The sequence below is a fragment of the Medicago truncatula genome, chromosome 6 (genome assembly GCF_003473485.1).
Source record: "Medicago truncatula cultivar Jemalong A17 chromosome 6, MtrunA17r5.0-ANR, whole genome shotgun sequence".
Taxonomy (NCBI): Eukaryota; Viridiplantae; Streptophyta; class Magnoliopsida; order Fabales; family Fabaceae; genus Medicago; species Medicago truncatula.
This window is the reverse complement of record NC_053047.1, coordinates 27,595,119-27,612,758: the sequence shown is the minus strand read 5'-3', so window position 1 is coordinate 27,612,758 and position 17,640 is coordinate 27,595,119. Positions and strand designations below refer to the sequence as shown.

General features: G+C 31.9%; 3 long non-coding RNA genes across 7 annotated transcripts; all 3 read right to left on the bottom strand.

Moving 5' to 3' along the window:
- Positions 1–609: 609 nt before the first annotated feature.
- LOC112422537 (uncharacterized) lies at positions 610–1,702 on the bottom strand. Its single transcript, XR_003012891.2, has 4 exons — positions 1,478–1,702; positions 1,184–1,240; positions 906–981; positions 610–775 (listed from the first exon to the last, which is right to left on the bottom strand). It is a non-coding gene; the product is annotated as an uncharacterized lncRNA (long non-coding RNA).
- Positions 1,703–1,958: 256 nt separating this feature from the next.
- Positions 1,959–5,344, bottom strand: LOC120576158 (uncharacterized). The gene is made up of 3 exons (XR_005642273.1): positions 5,059–5,344; positions 4,874–4,964; positions 1,959–2,513 (listed from the first exon to the last, which is right to left on the bottom strand). It is a non-coding gene; the product is annotated as an uncharacterized lncRNA (long non-coding RNA).
- A 990-nt stretch (positions 5,345–6,334) lies between these two features.
- Positions 6,335–9,313, bottom strand: LOC25497232 (uncharacterized). 5 transcript variants are annotated; one of them, XR_003013104.1, is made up of 7 exons: positions 9,215–9,313; positions 8,918–9,010; positions 8,639–8,761; positions 8,095–8,379; positions 7,823–7,872; positions 7,649–7,703; positions 6,335–6,769 (listed from the first exon to the last, which is right to left on the bottom strand). It is a non-coding gene; the product is annotated as an uncharacterized lncRNA (long non-coding RNA). The 5 variants fall into 5 exon arrangements; XR_003013101.2 differs by having other exon boundaries at positions 9,090–9,296; XR_003013102.2 differs by having other exon boundaries at positions 9,112–9,296.
- Positions 9,314–17,640: the final 8,327 nt, after the last annotated feature.

Sequence of the window (17,640 nt, the reverse complement as noted above, 5' to 3'; positions counted from 1 at the left end):
ATATTATATATGTTGATTGTCTTCTGTTGCGAATTTTTAAGGGTGTGTTTGGATTGAAGGTTTAGGAGGGGAAGGGAGGGGAGGGCTCACTTTTATCTTTTAAATTACGAACAATCTAAAATGTATTTTTAAACTAAATTAAGTGTTTTTGAAGTATTATATGTGTTTTATAATATCCGTAATTTAAAAAAAGAAAAGTAAGCCCTCCCCTCCCTTCCCCTCCTAAACCCTCCATCCAAAAATAGGTGTTTAATAGCACTTTTTTTAGCCTTTAATAGCATTTAAAAGTGCTCTTAAAGCCCCCGCTATTGTAAATATGACACCAACAATAGCACTTTTAAAATGCTATTAAACGTAAGGTCTAGAATAGCACTTTCCGTAAACGTGCTAACGTATCCGACTTTGTCAAAGAGGGCTATTATAGGCACTGCCTTTAACAGCAATTTTATAAGCAAATGCTATTATAAGACCGATTTTTATTAAAAAAAATAGATATATCAATTATTTGTTGTTTCAAATCTTAAAAAGGGATTGAATCCAAAAAAATTATTAAAAAAAAAATAAAAATTATACAAGTCATTCATTGTGAAAGAACCTTACAACTAATACAACTCAAAATTACATTTATAAGTTGATAATTTGTATAATGAATTTTTCATTGTATAATGAATGAAATTGAAGTATAAAACTATAAAGACAAAATTTGTACTCTGTAATATCTAACTCCTTCTCCAGACTAAAGCTCATTGAACCCAATTCTTCTTTCATGCAGTGCCTATTATGTAAAGGGATAAATGTCAGGATGAGTCGATGATACTAATGAATGGCAAATGTTCATTGAAATGTTTACAAAACCAAAGTATTATAATGCAAAAAGTCATGCTATATATAACTTGTTTTAGTACCTTCATAAAGTTAGATAAGACTAAGAAAAACTCCTTTGTACATTCTGCTTCTTTGATGGACCTGTATCTGAACTTCCTGTATATACAAAATAAAATTATGTGCCTTTTACCTTCATATAATAAAGGCTTAAATATGATTTTCGTCCCTATAAAAAAAAACTTTGAAAAAATCCCTGTAAATTTTTTTTTGTTTGAAAAATGTCCATGGCCCCACTTCCGATCTGATTTGGCATTGGTATAACAATCATATAGCCATCAACATGATGACGGTGACCTACCATTACATGGTGAAGGCTTGGTAGAAAACTTGCAATTACATCAGTACATTCTTTCATCTGTCATACACATTTACAAAGTCATATACCAATAATCAATGAATCAAAGTTAAAGTACATTCGTCGCAACAACTAAAATAACCAATTACACAATTTAAGTAATACAAAATTAATTACTATATCATTAGTTCATCTTTGCATCAAGATTCAATTTTTGATGCAAAGATGAACTAATGATATAGGAATTCAATTTCAAAATAAATTAAACTATGAAATAATGGTTGAGAAGGAACTTACGACTTCAATCCAATATTGCATTGGTAGATTTCAAAACTTTTTCGACCTTTATACGTAAGAGTTGCAATTAGTACCAAGTAGTAGGCATGTCTAAACAAATTAACTTGAATTAGACAATATAGCATATATGCAAGTTTAGAAAAGTACATGTTTTGTTTTTAATTGAATGAGTTGAACAACAACACTGTAATGCATGTTTAGAAATGTGAAAATGTAAGTAAAGAGTATCAGCAACTTGAAGTAGTGTAGAATCTGAAAATTTAATGCATATAGAAGAACAAAGAATTCTTAAATCTTACCAATCTCTTAAAAAAATCTAGCCATTTCAAAGGAATTTTGCTTGAACAGTTGACAAAATAACAATAAAACGAAAAACTATCAATCACATGATCAAATCATATTCAAACATATATTAATATTTCATCAATTTCAAGGTACACCAAAATGCATTTTAAGATACATATTGATAACAGAACTGTTCTCTTCCTTCTAATTAAACACATGAAGAAGGACATATTTTCTATAATTGAACACATCAAAATTAAATTGCAGCTGGGCCTCAACAATATTTAATTAGGTATGTGGTTGAATCTATATCAAATTAGAGTAAAAGAAAAATGGATTCAGCCACATAACTATTGAAATTAACAAGCTTTCTCTATACCCTTTGAGTGCATATAACAATATTTAATCTCAACATCAATGTCAAATTAATATAAGTTTAACAAAGAACATGCATACAATTTCTACTAATAAATCAAATCAAATCAACAAGTAGAAAGCAATGCCTGGCATCGCAATCATAAAACAAGCAAACGAAATTAATATCAGTGTCGGCATGCTATTACGCTATAATGCTTTTTAGTTGAAATACGTTGGAACTGGTTTTGAAATGCTATCTAAAATGGTGGTCTATAATGCCATATAGACATGAAGGCTTTTAAGGACACTAAAACAATCCAACAATTCTGAGGCAAAGAACAACTCTACCTGGGCTGAGCAGGCTGACCTGAACACGCGGACATGCAAAAACCTCCTGCAGAAACAGAAATACCAACATAAATCAGACATAACACAGACCGAACAAGCTGTGAACCGAAAAAACTAGACACATAAACACCAGCCAATTGCAAGACCAAACAAAGTTCACATAAAACCCATTCCCAGGTCTAATAGAACCATGTTTTTCATACACAATCAATTATCAAATAACCAAATCAGTATAAGTTCCTTTACTCAAATAACTAAATCAAAATCAAAAACTCATATAACAAAATCAGAAAGAGTGTATATATTTCAAATGGTTTCGACGGAGAACAACGTGCAAATTACAACTAAAATTAAGGTAGGGACTAACTTGTGTTGATGTGTTCAAAACTCAAAATTGATTCACACGGGTAATAATGTACATAATTGATGGCAGATAACATAAAGAAACCGTCCAAATTACAAAATTACATAAACAAATATCCAAATCAAAGCAACAACACCCCGAGATGAAATTGATGAAAAGAAACACCCAATAAAAGCAGAATCAGAAGCATGTCTCCTTTCCCTGCATTTCATTTGATACAGATGACTTTTATTAGTCGTTAACCGAAAAGAATAAATTGTACATAAAAAAGGCTATAAAATATCATTTAAAATTTAAATAGTTGATTACCTTTTAAGAATTGCAGCTAATTCTTCGTACATCCCTTTATCGAATAAAATGCAGGGAAATGAGACATACTTCTGATTCTAATTTCATGTTTGGCCTTCCCATCAAATTCCATCAATGACGACAAATGAAATATTAGTGATGATAAAAGTACAATGTTATTATTAATGCTTCTGAATTTATGATGTTGAATATGATTTCAAATATAATTTTCATTTCATCTATGTTTTAATATGTGTTTATATTAATATGTGGTTATATTATCTTTGTTTTAATATGTGCTATAACTGGGAATGCATATTTCATGTCATCCACATACGTATATATTTATGTTGAAATTAAAATATACAAAGAAGGGTAAATATATTGTATACATATTCTATCGCAACACGCAAACAAAAAAGGACACCAATAAATCTATACTCATCAGGTTTTTAGTTCTTATATTTGTGAATTGCAAACTATACAAAATTTAATTTATGCAAAAAAAAAAAAAAAAAAGTAAAGTATACATGCGTTAGCGCAGTAGAAAGAGCGGACAGACGGGAACGGGAGTATCCGTTTGGACGCTAGTGGGAAGGTTAAGAATATCAATGAAAAGAAATGGTAGTGCTGGGAAAAAATGGTGGAAGGGAAAATTGTAATGAAAGGTTGTAATCGAATAAAGGTCAATGACAAAAAGGTTGTAAAGGAAAGAAGTTACATTTTTATTTTCAAATATGATAATCAAACTTCCTTGAATATTTTTTTACTTCCAACCATTTATTTTATATGGAATATTTACAAATAATAAGGGATTAAATGGGTAAAAGAAAATAGGCTACACCGGAAGAAAGCAAATTGAAGAAATAATTAGGCTTTGTTTGGGAGTTTGGAGTGGAAGGGAGGGGAGGCTTTGGGGTTTTGGAAATATATAGAAAAATGGACAAAAAATTCACTTTTTTTGAAAGAACAATTTTTTAGAGAATGATAAAATAATACTTATGATTAATATACTTTTAATTTTAAGAATATTATAACAACATAGATTGAATTTGAAAAATTCATATAAACTCTCCATAACCCCCCAAAACCCTCCCCCCATACAATTTTTTAGTTCCCCCAAATGAGGGGGATTTTTTATTATGAGTAAAAAATTAACCTCCAAAGCCCTCTCCTCCCTTCCACTTGCTCCTTCCTTTTTTCCAAAATCCTCCCCTCCAAACTCCCTAACAAAGCCTTAGATTAAACAACCCATGCATGAAGAAAGCAAACATAATAAAAGAATCAACCCCCGTAAAGAATAAAGGAACGATTGAAAGAAAAAGTTATAAAGTAAAAAAGTAAAACTGATCAAAACATGGATGAAACACATTTTGCCGCACCAACAATGTTTTCGATGATCATGCGGGGAAAACACCATTCTCCTTCTCGAGTTCCCTTTTATGGGAACTCTCTTTTTTCATTCTCTTTGTTCACGATTACTTTCTCTCCCTCTCCCTATACCCCTCTCAATCATAGGCTACAAACGACCTACTTGATTTCTTTTACGCCTTTATCTTCTCCATTTTTACTCTACTTTATTTCAATTTAAACAAAGGCACCCAAAAAGTATATATAAAAAAGAAGGTCAATTTGGTGATTTTTTTTTTTTGATGTGGAATCAATCTAGAAAATAGTAAAAGTTTTTGAGAACTCTAATATTCATGCTTTTTATTTACATAAATTAGCATTGCAATTTACCAAATGAAAATTACCTTCACTACAGTTGATATGAAGGTTGACACAATAAAATCTTCATTGGCCCATGTGATCCCAATACCTATGACATCATCAAGAATGGCGTGTCTGCTACCACCGACATAATAAAACAAATATAAACATGTTAAAAATTGTAACCTAGACAAAAAGATTTACATATTGAGAGAATAGAAGTATATACCTTTCCTGAAAGAGAGAAGAAAGAACATGGAAGATTTCGCTCCTCTACGTTGACATAGCATGCCATTGATGACTTAGCCCCCCTGCACCGATGAATTTGTAACTTCTTAAGCGCCATCGAAATGTCTCCATTTCCCTATAACAAAATTAAACTGGCAGATGAAAAAATGTAGCCTTGATGCCCCACCCCTTTCCTATTTCTTCACCTTTTCTCCATCTCTTCAAAACCAAGTGTAATAATGATCACTTTCCAAGGATAACATTGGTAAGGGAAAACCAAGAATGAAACAAATTATAAAGCAAGAAGAGATAGGAAAACTTGTTGCGGCCACTGTCCTATGTGTGCATATATTTTAACATTGCTATGTATTTTTTTGGTTACACATTTCATTGCTTTGCTATGTATAAAAGAATGCATATAAATTTATATAGAAAAAAAAATACATTAAATACAAATAAACCAAGAATAAAATAACATATTTGAAAGTATTTGTGTATCAAGGATAGGAACAAAAGATAGGTTGCAGAGAAAGAAGCGACATGCCATCAACACCAACAAAAGCATGGTCGTGTATGCAATATACACTTCATGTTAATTAGGCTTCAAAATAACTTTACAAATTTCTGTCAAAAAATAAATAAATAACTTTACAAATTGTAATAAAATTTCTACGTATATATTTGTGTGAATGAATTTATCAAAATATATATAGACCTTACTTTTATTGTATGACTTTTTCACTCTTGTAGGATGAGTTTTTCACTCTTATAGGAAAGAATTACAATTTGTGGCCTTACAATGATGATGAATGAGTAAGATTACCAAACTCCTTTATTCTTCTCTCCGTCTCTCTTCTCATGAGTTTTTTCTTTGTGAATCACATATACACCAAATTAGATGAGATGGTAGTAGTTAATTGTAAACCGTCTAACCAACCGGTCACGGTTACTGCTAATTAACCATGAAGGGTGGTATAGGAAAAACAATCAAATTGTAAGGGTAAAGTAGGCAAAAAAATAGGCTACACCAAAATCAAGTATTGCCTTTATTAATAGTTATAGACTAGCGTCCAGACAGGCACTCCGTGCCCGTCTGTCCGTTTTTTCTACTACACTAACATATTGTTAGAGAGGTATAAATATAATTTTGGCGAATAAGGTTAGCCAATAACACCCTTTAATAAAAGTTACTAAGTTAGCCAATAATTTTTGAATTTGAGAATAGTGGCTATTGTTGTGAATATCATAAAGGATATGGCAAACGAATCATTAAATGATGGTGTTAATAAATCATCACTTGCATTGGAAAGAGAAACACACAAAAAAAGTACAATTGAAGAATGTTATCCACCATCGGTGTTCATAAATATACAGAGTTTTCCTTGATTTACAATACAAAAACAAAACAAAAAATGGAGTGTATGAAACGAAATAAGTATGAACTTCCAACCAAAGAATGTGTGAGAAAGACAATTAAAGAGATAATCATGAGTTGTTAGAACTTAGAACCATTGGAAATGCCAACGCTACCAATGACATGGGAATGTTGTCCCAGCCCTTGCCACCACGTTGAGCTACTGGTTTCTTACCTTTTGTATCCATATGTATCTCTCTTATGCTCCAATATCAATGTTGTCAAGGACAACTCCAACCTTCATTCACACTTTTTCCTCCATTCAATTCTCCCTCCCTAGTTCTCTTACACCTATTTGCTTTGACAGATAAAAAAAATAAATTAAATTAGCATAATTTTTAAAAAAATTCATCTACATATTTGTCCCTTTGGTTTGTATGATCTGAAAGTTTAAAAGGAAATTTAACAGAGAAGTTTAGTTATTGTGTCTCTCTGCCCTGGTGGTATTAGTCCACAACCTATAACTGAAACTTAAGTTGGACATTCAAATTTAAAATGGTAAAACAGAGTAAATATATAAGATTCACCAATGATTTCACAATCCGTACAAATAGTCGATTGTCCAATCTAGAGTAGGAAGAAATGGACATCATTTAATAATTTTGAAAAGGAAAATGGAAAGAAAAAAATTATGTCCACTTTATTAATAGTTATAGATTAATAAAAAGATCTTACATGTACCTAATATAAAAAATCGATCTTGATAAAAAAATATAAAATGATATATGTCCATTTTCCATACAAATACACTACTGAGTTTTGATCAATCAACATTAAAAATGATTGTGCTCGTAAAAAAAAGTCAAAGAAAAACCCATATTTGGATTAATCAACAATTTCAATATGTTGTAGTAACGTTAATCATACTTTTGGCACCGTACCAAATTGTGTCATAATACTTGATCGTTCACATCTTCATCTCATCACTTCTAGGCCGGTCTTTTTCCTATTATTTACACCTTTTCTTAAAATTTTCAACTATCTAATGCCTCCTTTCTCAAGTTTGCCCTTATTCGAGAAAACTACATTTTTTGAGTTAATGAAATTAAAAACCTTAAATACATCCAAGCAAGAAGAACAGAATAGGAGAATAATCAATACGACAGTAGTTATAAGACATCAATGATCACAGAACAAAGGGAAAAAATAAAATTAGTTAGGAAACATGTATGCTTACCTTTTCAGCTTTATCTTCCTCCTTGTGTTTCATGGTCTCTACTCAAAGCAATGTTCTGAAGTTCCCATTTCAGTGCACAATGAACAAAGCAACCACAAAGTTAAAATAAAAAACAAAAAGTTGATGGTATTAAATATTTTGTTAAATCCTTGTAGGAAATTGATAAAAGCTTACTTTTGAGTACTTTCTTCTTGCTTAAGAATCTGGAATCATGATCCTTTAATCTTATTTCAAAAATTGTGAAAAGATAAACATGAGAACAATAATCATAAGAATCATAGAAATAAGAAACTGACTTAGAAGAAATAAGTGACAAACAAAATTGGTATGAGAGGATTTCTTTTTGATGAAGAATAACAGGTTGTAACAAAAATCAACAAAACTGAGCATATAAAAAAGTGAATAAGAAGAATAGAAGAAAGGAAAAAAATTGAAGAAATCCTTACCGTCGTCATGGTGGCATCGTCACCTATGTAATAACTTGTTGTGCTCACAATGACTTCTCCGTGGCCAATCCACCACACCGCTTCTTTTTAACGGTGGCAAAGGACACCACTACCTTTCCCCTTTTTCTCACCTCTCTATCTTGAAAGTGAAAACCCAACATTCCAACACCGAATAAGTGCAGCTATCGCAGCACTGCCGCATGTACTGCATATACTAATCTCATTTTTTACATTAAGGTTGTTGCTATGCTCCATCGTTATTCCCTATTTCTGCATATTCCTGTCCTGTATGTATACATTATTATAGTTTTATGAATCGAGTGAGTGAGTATGAAGGGTAAGCATTCCATTTTGAAAGTAGAAATAATGTAAGTTGAAGTTAAAAGATGTGTGGGTTCAATTAGTGTAAATCATATAAATTGTACTCCTATATACCGAAGTTAGGCCCTACAATGAGGGGGTGGTTATAACTATCATGTAGAAGAAGAAAAACCAAGAAATGAAAATCATTTAAAAAAATTGACAATTTGGTAAATAAAATTACCAATTTGCAGCCGATAAATGATGTGAGACGATCATCATTTGTTCATATGGTTTAAACTTGATTGAAGAACCCTTTCATCTCTTATTGCATTTCAGCCATTGATTTGCGAGTCCTTACCGATCACTAAACATAATATAAATTTGGATGAAGAAACATTATAAAATTAAACCAAATCAAAATCTAGATTTAAACAAAAATTTGTTTTTTAAAAGTATACTATTATGCAATTACTCATGGTTTCATCAATGAAAAAGATTTAGATGTTATATATCTACTCACATTGATCCCCACTATTCTTTTTAAGCAAGCCCTTTCACTTTTGAACCCTTGTGCTTTCACTTTTGCATATACTGGTGTGTCTATGAATTGGAACTGCAAAATAGTAATCAATAATCAATTCTAGAAATTATAAGCAGAAGCATTCACCAAAAACAAATTATAAGAAGATAACCAAGGGAATGTAAATGCCAAACGTTTTGTCTATGTAAGAAAGTAGATATCCTTGAGAAATTGTAGAAATAATGATTATGAGTGATGTCTATTGCATGAACGCAAGTTTGAGGATAATGAAACTACCATGAATCAATTATTGACTTATTCTTTGTGATGTCGTGAATGTTGGCTGTCTAACCATCTCGTTCTGTTTATAACTTACCGTTTTAAATAAATAAACCACCTAATTCTCACTTTTCAAATTTTATTTGCAATTGTTGTTTCTTAACTTGAAGGGTAAAATTGGTAGAAAAATTAGGCTACACCAAAACAAAAATATTGCCTTTATTAATAGGTATATATATATATATATATATATATATATATATATATATATATATATATACACATCATTACAATTTTATCCAATGATGAGTATATTCTTTTGAATGCATATTTCTCTTCAAATTCAATATTCATTATGTATTGCAAATTATTCTAATATACTTCATGTCTTTCATGATGTCAAGGTTACAGGGAGACCAAGACAACCAATTGATGATTTACTTGAATATTTTAATGGGAGTTATTCTACCGCTGATGAATTTATAAATAAGTCTTATTATTTGTTCATTTATTTATTTCTCTAATCTATTTGGCATTTGTGTATAGCGTTGTAGATTTTCGTAACGTTGGTAATAATATTAAATCATACATTAATATTATAAGTTGTGTTAAACATCTAACAATATGTCATTGCCACCAAAGTAACAAGAATGTCATGTGATCTAACAATTTTTTTTGTGATAACGATTATATTTTTTTTTTTACAAAAATAAACGATATTCATTCATCAAATTGATAGAGTACATCGATACAATACAAATCCAAATCCGCTAAAAAACAAAAAGGATGAATCTGTGAACAAACTCACAACATCCATGTTAATAGCATAAAACGGCAAAGTACACATGCCTACAAATATGACTAATATGACTATATTCACGTCTCCGGAATACTCATGTCTCCGGATCTGCAACGTTGACGACGCCAAAGTCATTGTCATTGATCGGATTTGCACTTGCTCAAAGTTAATCTTTCAACCTGAATCAAATAAATACCGCACAAAGACGGGAAATCAAAACAAACAGAGTCGTTCAGAGACGATGAAATGTGATAACGATTATATGTATACTTAAATTTTCCCTTATATTTATATTAAACTAAAGACATATTTTTCAGCCTTGAATACCGCAAAATTTTTGTTTCTTGGTCTCATAATATGTATTGAGTAACAAATAAGCCTAATATCTCATATTGACTTAGTTTAGCGTAACAATGATTTTTACACTCATAAACAGGTCTACTAATATTTTTCTTGTTAAGCAGAAGGGATATATTGCATATATCGCATACATTTGACCTATTACCTACATACCCAATGAATTTTTGTAGATCTTGTACATCCATTTTTTAGATGCAAATAAGCATATATTGCATACATTTCATTTTTTATTTTTGCATTACTAGTAGGGTATTGCATATATTTTTTAATCTTGTACATCCGTTTTTTAGATGCAAATAAGCATATATTGCATACATTTCATTTTTTATTTTTGCATTACTAGTAGGGTACCTTACTTTGTAATTTGGAATAAGATGAGAATGACAATAGTAAGAGATAAAGATGGTAATACAAAAAAGAATGTGTACCTTTTGGAATTGGAGTAAGAGAGTATACAATGAGTTTTGTAACTCATTGGAATCCCCGAATGGCAAAAAAAATTATAAAAAAAATTAAATAAATTGTTGTATTTAGAATTTGAAGGAATTGAAGATTTATGGATCGCCTAGAAGGCATAAATGGCTTTTCTATATAATTTAACATGACCTATTTAAATTAATTGATTTTTTAAAAAGCTTGAGCCTAACTTATTTATTAAATGAGTTAGGCCAGTGAGGCTCGAAATACGTAGGGCGTAAGGCCCTAACAAGCTGTTTGACCTATTATTCATAATATTTCTAGGTCTTACCCCACCAACTTTTGGACAACACTTTATGTCTTAATTGATGTAGGATCTAAATTACATTGGCCCAAGCCCATTGTTTGTAGACCTAATGACACATCCTCAATTTCGTTGCTCGTTCAATATATATGTAGCCGCATCTACAATAGTTTTCGACTTCAATTCTTCCAATTTTTCTCTAATGCTTCCTGTTTATTTCTACTTGATCTTGTCCAACAACTTTTTTTTCCGCAATTCTTCATATTATCGTTTTTCCTTTCGCAATTTTTTTCCTGCTATTACGTATTTTTTAATCAATTTTTCAAGATCTCGCCACTTTTTTTATGTCTGTAAGTGATTAGTTCTTTGATTTCTCAGAGATTTTTCAAGATCTCACCACTTTTTTACCAATTCATTCGATTTACATGCAATTTGACATCGATTTCCATCAATAGAATTCTCGATCTAACAAATTGACCAGATCTACAATTTGCGTTTAGTTTTTTCGCAAACTGTTAGATCAGCCAATCTAGTTTGATTGTTCCAATAATGGATAAAGGTGAATGCGGATGAAGATGTTCATTCTAAAAATCGTCATAAATCTCACTATGAAATCAACGAAATAGCAAAGGTATTCATCAATAATACATGTTCATCTTATTTGTGCGGTATATATACACACACATCATTACAATTTTATACAATGAGTATATTCTTTTGAATGCATATTTTCTCTTCAAATTCTATATTCATTATGTATTGCAAATTATTCTAATATACTTCATGTCTTTCATGATGTCAAGGTTACAGGGAGACCAAGACAACCAATTGATGATTTACTTGAATATTTTAATGGGAATGATGGTGGTAATGTACCATATTTTCTACCTTATTGTCGAAAAATAATGTCATGCACTAACCATTCTCTTTATAGCATTATTTTTATTTTTTATTCAATAATATATAATGTTGTAATGTCTCCTTGAGAGTTTAATAAGTTTAACACACAATCCCTTATTTTGTTTTTAGCTCTGTATAACGTGCCTTAAATATTCATATGATTTGACAGATATAAAAGAAACTTCAACAGATAAGAAGAAAAGGAAGAATAGGAGAAAGAAAGAAAAAGACCATTCTCCAAAAAATACAATTGAAAAACATAATAAGGTTAGACTATGACCACTTTTTTTAGATCACTATTTTGTTGTTTTTGTGTGTTTTTTAAAGTAATCATTTTTAAAAATTTAATATATTTTTAGGAATGTATTCCTCTTTATTCTCCACATCCTAATGATAATTTGGATATGATGATGATTTTGACCATGCGATGAAGGAAAACTAACATGTTAGTTATATAACACCTCGTTATCCCAAACAATTAAATAATAAATAATACATCAGAGTTTAACATCAAACGGACATGTCACACTACTTTTCAAAATTTCATAAATAGAATATAAAACTATTTAATAAACAACAACTTTATTAGTTTCACCAAAACCTTGCAGCGAAATATTTTTCATTAAATAACAACAACATCAATGTTTAATTCTCCACTAAACAATCCTGGCATAAAAGCTTCATCAAAATAATTCAACAACCAATAAAAGGGCTACATCAGCATGTTCCAAAAATTGATACATAAGGAATGAAAATAAACAAGTAATCCCCATCCCGTTACGTATTCAGAACCCTAGACACTTGAGCCACCACCTACTACTCAGGATCACCTGCAAGTTACCCATCGGAAGGGCAAGATTTCCAAGCAGAAGGGGTGAGATTCACAACAATAATAATAGATATAAAATTCATCAATTGAATCTAACACCCTAACATAATAATAATTATTCAATACACATATATATTTCATAATTAACAACATCAACAGTAAATGGTAATTTTCAACCAACAACAACGACTCATGCAACTACATGACAACACCGCTAAGACTCCTCGACAATGCGACCATGCACATGCATGTGGTACCAATTTATAGGGCAGAAGCCCTCACCGAATTTTGAATGGTTAAAGCATTTTTCAGGGCATAAGCCCTCACCAATTTGAACAACAATGTGTTCCAGGGCATGAGCCCTCCCGCTTTGAACGACAAGGCGTTCCAGGGCATGAGCCCTCCCGCTTTATATGTTTATGCAATGGACTCCACTTATGTATATCTACATACAACTGAACAATGCATATATATAATATGACTTACAACCCCACAATTTAACAACATGTATGATTTAGTTAAATGTAAACATACATCACAGTCATCAACAAATCATCATAATCAATCCAACAATTCCAGAGAATCCACAATTAAACATAATCATACTCATACGTCAAATTCACTCATCATTATTCAATTAAAGAACAAACAACTCAGATACTGGGCAACTCGCCTCGCGAGTAAATCTGCTCGCTATGGCGAGCTCAGGAAAAAGGTTACCTGCCGTGGCGAGTACGAGGCGAACGAGAAAAAGGGTGCTCTCGGGAGTTTTGACATTTTTCTCACTAAATCTTCATTTTTAAACTCCCTATTCATCTTTTTAATCTAAAAATTGTCTCAGTCCTCTCTAAAAACATTCAGGCACTCAAAACTAACCATCTTACACCTTATAACAACAAACTAAAAATCATGATCTCTCACTCTCTAACTCGCCATGACGAGTGGTTCTGCTCGCGTGGCGAGCCATGAAGTTGTTCACTCGCGAGGCGAGACAAGGCTACTCGCGGGGCGAGTGATGAACATCAGTATGAGCAGAATGCAGGTTTTTCCCAAAAATCCCAATTTCCTCAATTTCACTCCCCAAATCAGTTTACAGATATGAATTGAAATGTTGTATGCAACCAAAACCTAATTCTAACACTAAAACAAGGTTTCTACCCTCAATCCACCCAAAAATCAAAGAACCAAAACCTAACCCAAATTCCCAATTTTCATACAGAACAATGTTAAACCAAAATCAGAATTTCATTCTACATTATTGAAAGTAAACCTCACCCTTACCTTAAATCAGATGAACAATCTCTAACAAAATCCGGGTCTCTTGGCTCTTCTCCCTTGCTCTTGGTTTTTCTCCCAAAACTTGTCTGTTGCACGTAAAACAGTTCTCACTTCTCTTTTCCTAACTCCCAATACTTAACTCCCCTTTATTTCATTTAACTCCCCCTTAATTCTATTAATTCTAATTAAATCCCCAAATTCCAAAATAATAATAATTCTCGCATTATTCTATTAATATTAAAATAAACCATATAATAAAATATAACACACCACATAATCAACAATAATTACTTAAAATCATATAAAAGACTCTAAATAAATCATAAATAAATAAAATAACGACTAGGGCGTTACAAGTTACATGTCTTCCTTTAAGTTGTTAATATGATGTGGATAAGCTCAAAACTAATGCATGTACATACGACGATTTATCTATTTTCAAATTAACCTTCATGACCAAATATATTTTCTCATCTCTAAATAATTTTTATATTTTCTCATCTCTAGCCATGATGGTGTATAATTTTTTGCACTACTAATGCAGAGGTTGTTTCAATGTATTCTATTATAATGGCGAACACTTATAACCTTCTTTGTTGATTTATCTTTTTCCTTAAGTGATAATTTCTTTCTATTGGGTATTTTGTATGTAGGGCTAGAATACACGTTTATAATCTTTTACATATGAATTATACTTTTGTAGTTAAAACCAAATTCCATGAATCCAAAATGTTTACTAATTTTTTTTTTTTTAATGATAGTGTTTGTCTTGTGGAGTATCAATCCATCCTTAAGGGTACATATGCCCTCTAAAAGGGCTCATGCGCCGTTTATCAATCCATCCTTAAGGCGCGTCCCCCTAAGGGCGCTGTCCTGACAAGCTTCTAGAAACATCTAAAATGCTCTAGAGTGACTTAGGGCCCAAGCTGCTTGGGACTTAAGTCACCTAAATACAAACCTACGAAGTGCTATAAACACCCTTCTTGAGAGCATTCTCAATGCATCACATAACCAGTCTAAACCCTATAATTTATTATTTTACTTTTTCAAGTACAGTTGGCACCCAACTCGTGCTTGGGAATTGTGGACTATCGACTATATAAATCACTTTGCATTGTCCCAAGACTCGTGCTTGGGGAGTTGTGGACTTTCATTATATTCCTAAGGGCTTAAACGCTCTCAAGAAAGACTCTGGAACGCCTGGGCGTGCCAGTCAAAGGCGTCGCCTCAACTGTTATACTTACTCATCACTTCGTCTTGTCCCAAGACTCATGTTTGGGGGGTTGTGGACTATCAACAATATAAATCACTTCGCCTTGTCCCAAGGCTCGTGCTTGGGCGGCTGTGGACCGCCAATATATCCTAAAGGGCACATATGCCCTCCAGAAGGGCTCATGCTCCCTCTCGAAGGGTTCCTAAAGCGTTAGGCGCGTCTCCCTAAGGGCGTCGTCTTAACAAGCTTCTAGAAACATCTTGAATTCTATAGAGTGACTTAGGGCCCAAGCTGTTTGGGGCGTAAGTCACCGAAATACAAGCCCGTGAAGGGCTATAAATACCCCTCTTGAGAGCTTTCTCAATGCATCACATAAACAGTGTAAACCCTAGATTCTATTATTGTACTTTTGAAAGAAGTCAATGTACATGGTCCGTTAAGGATAAATATATTCAACAAGTCAAATGTATATTGTCCATATACATAACCAAAAACATTTGACTTGACTTTATTGATATAATACTGCTTATATTTAGATTTGACTCGATTTTTTTTCTTCAAATAGAGTATTAAATTATAAAATTCAAAGTAAATCATTTATACTAATTATTTTATTAAATGTATTCATATATTTCAATAATTAAGTAATATCACACACTATTGAAAAACATTAAAATGAATAATTGAATTCTATAAATTGGGGGATGAAGTACACAACACCATTAGGACCTCATCCCTCAAAAACACTTCATCATCTCATCTTCCTCTTCCACCTCCTCCTCATCCTGAATTAACCACAATGAGTTTAGATAGATTGATGAAATGGTTGTATGGCTACAACAAAATCACATCATTAGCTGATACTAATTACTTTGATAATCATACTCCAGGAATCATAAAATAAATGCAAATTCTTGAAGCTCAATTCGGGAAACTACATGCTCATCTCCATCATTTGTTAGTAATAATATAAATGATGTCATCAACAACAAAAACAACATGTTGGTGTTGAATACTTCTCCTGCTTATGATAATCCTGGTCTACTAGGAGGATCATCTTCACATTCACAACAGCTGTCAACTCAAACAAACAACGTTGTTGCTACTGATGGTGATGAAGTTAGGGATTCTAATATTCACAACATGAAGATGAAGAACGAGGAAGTTGTTTAAAATGGTGGAATCCATAGTCTACCACACAATTAACATGGACCATACATATGTTCAAAGAGCAACAAAGTATTATTAACATCTCAAAAATTCACTAGTCATATGGCGCCAACTCACTGCAAGTTTGAAAGTGAGCTTGAAAGTTTGATTCCGATCCTAGACATCTATATCTATTTCTCTCTCTTCACTTTCAAACTTGTAGTGAGTTGATGCCACATGACTAGCGAATTTCAGAGATGTTAATTGCACTTTGAACATATCTATGGTCCATAATAATTGTGTGGTAGACTATGGATTCCACTATTTTAAACAACTTCCTCGTTCTTCATCTTCATGTTGTGAATATTAGAAGCCCTAGCTTTGTCACCATCAGTAGCAAGAACATTGTTTGTGTGAGATGACAGTTGTTGTGAATGTGATGATGAGCCTCCTAGGAGACCAGGATGATCATAAGCAGAAGAAGTATTCAACATCATCATGTTGTTTATGACATCATTCATATTATTAATAAAAGATGATGGTGATGATGCATGTAGATTCCCAAATTGAACTTCAAGAATTTGCATTGATTTTATGATTCCTAGAACATCATTACCAAAACTACTAGTATTAACTGATGATGTGGTTGTGTTGTAGCCATACAACCATTTCATGAATCTATCAGAACTCATGATGGTTGATTCAGGAGGAGGAGAACGAAGAGGAAGATGAGCGGGTGAAGTGTTTTTAGGGGAGGGATGTCCTATAGATTGATAGTGTTGTGTACTTCATCCCTCAATTTATAGAATTTTATTATTCATTTTAATCTTTTCCATAATGTGTGCTATTACTTAATTATTCAAATATATGAATATATTTAATGAAATAATTAATATAGATGATTTACTTTGAATTTTATAAATTAATACTATATTTGAAAAAATTCAAGTTAAATCTAAATATAAGCAGTATTATATCAATAAAGTCAAGTCAAATGTTTTTGGCTATGTATATGGACCATATACATTCCACTTCTTGAATATATTTATCCTTAAAGGACCATATACATTGACTTCTTGACCATATTTATCCTTACTTTCTTTTTTATATTTCAGTTTTTTGTCTTTACACGGACTCGTTGGATTTTGTGAAGACGTAGCAATAAATGTCGTAAGAAAGGGGGTTTGAATGATGA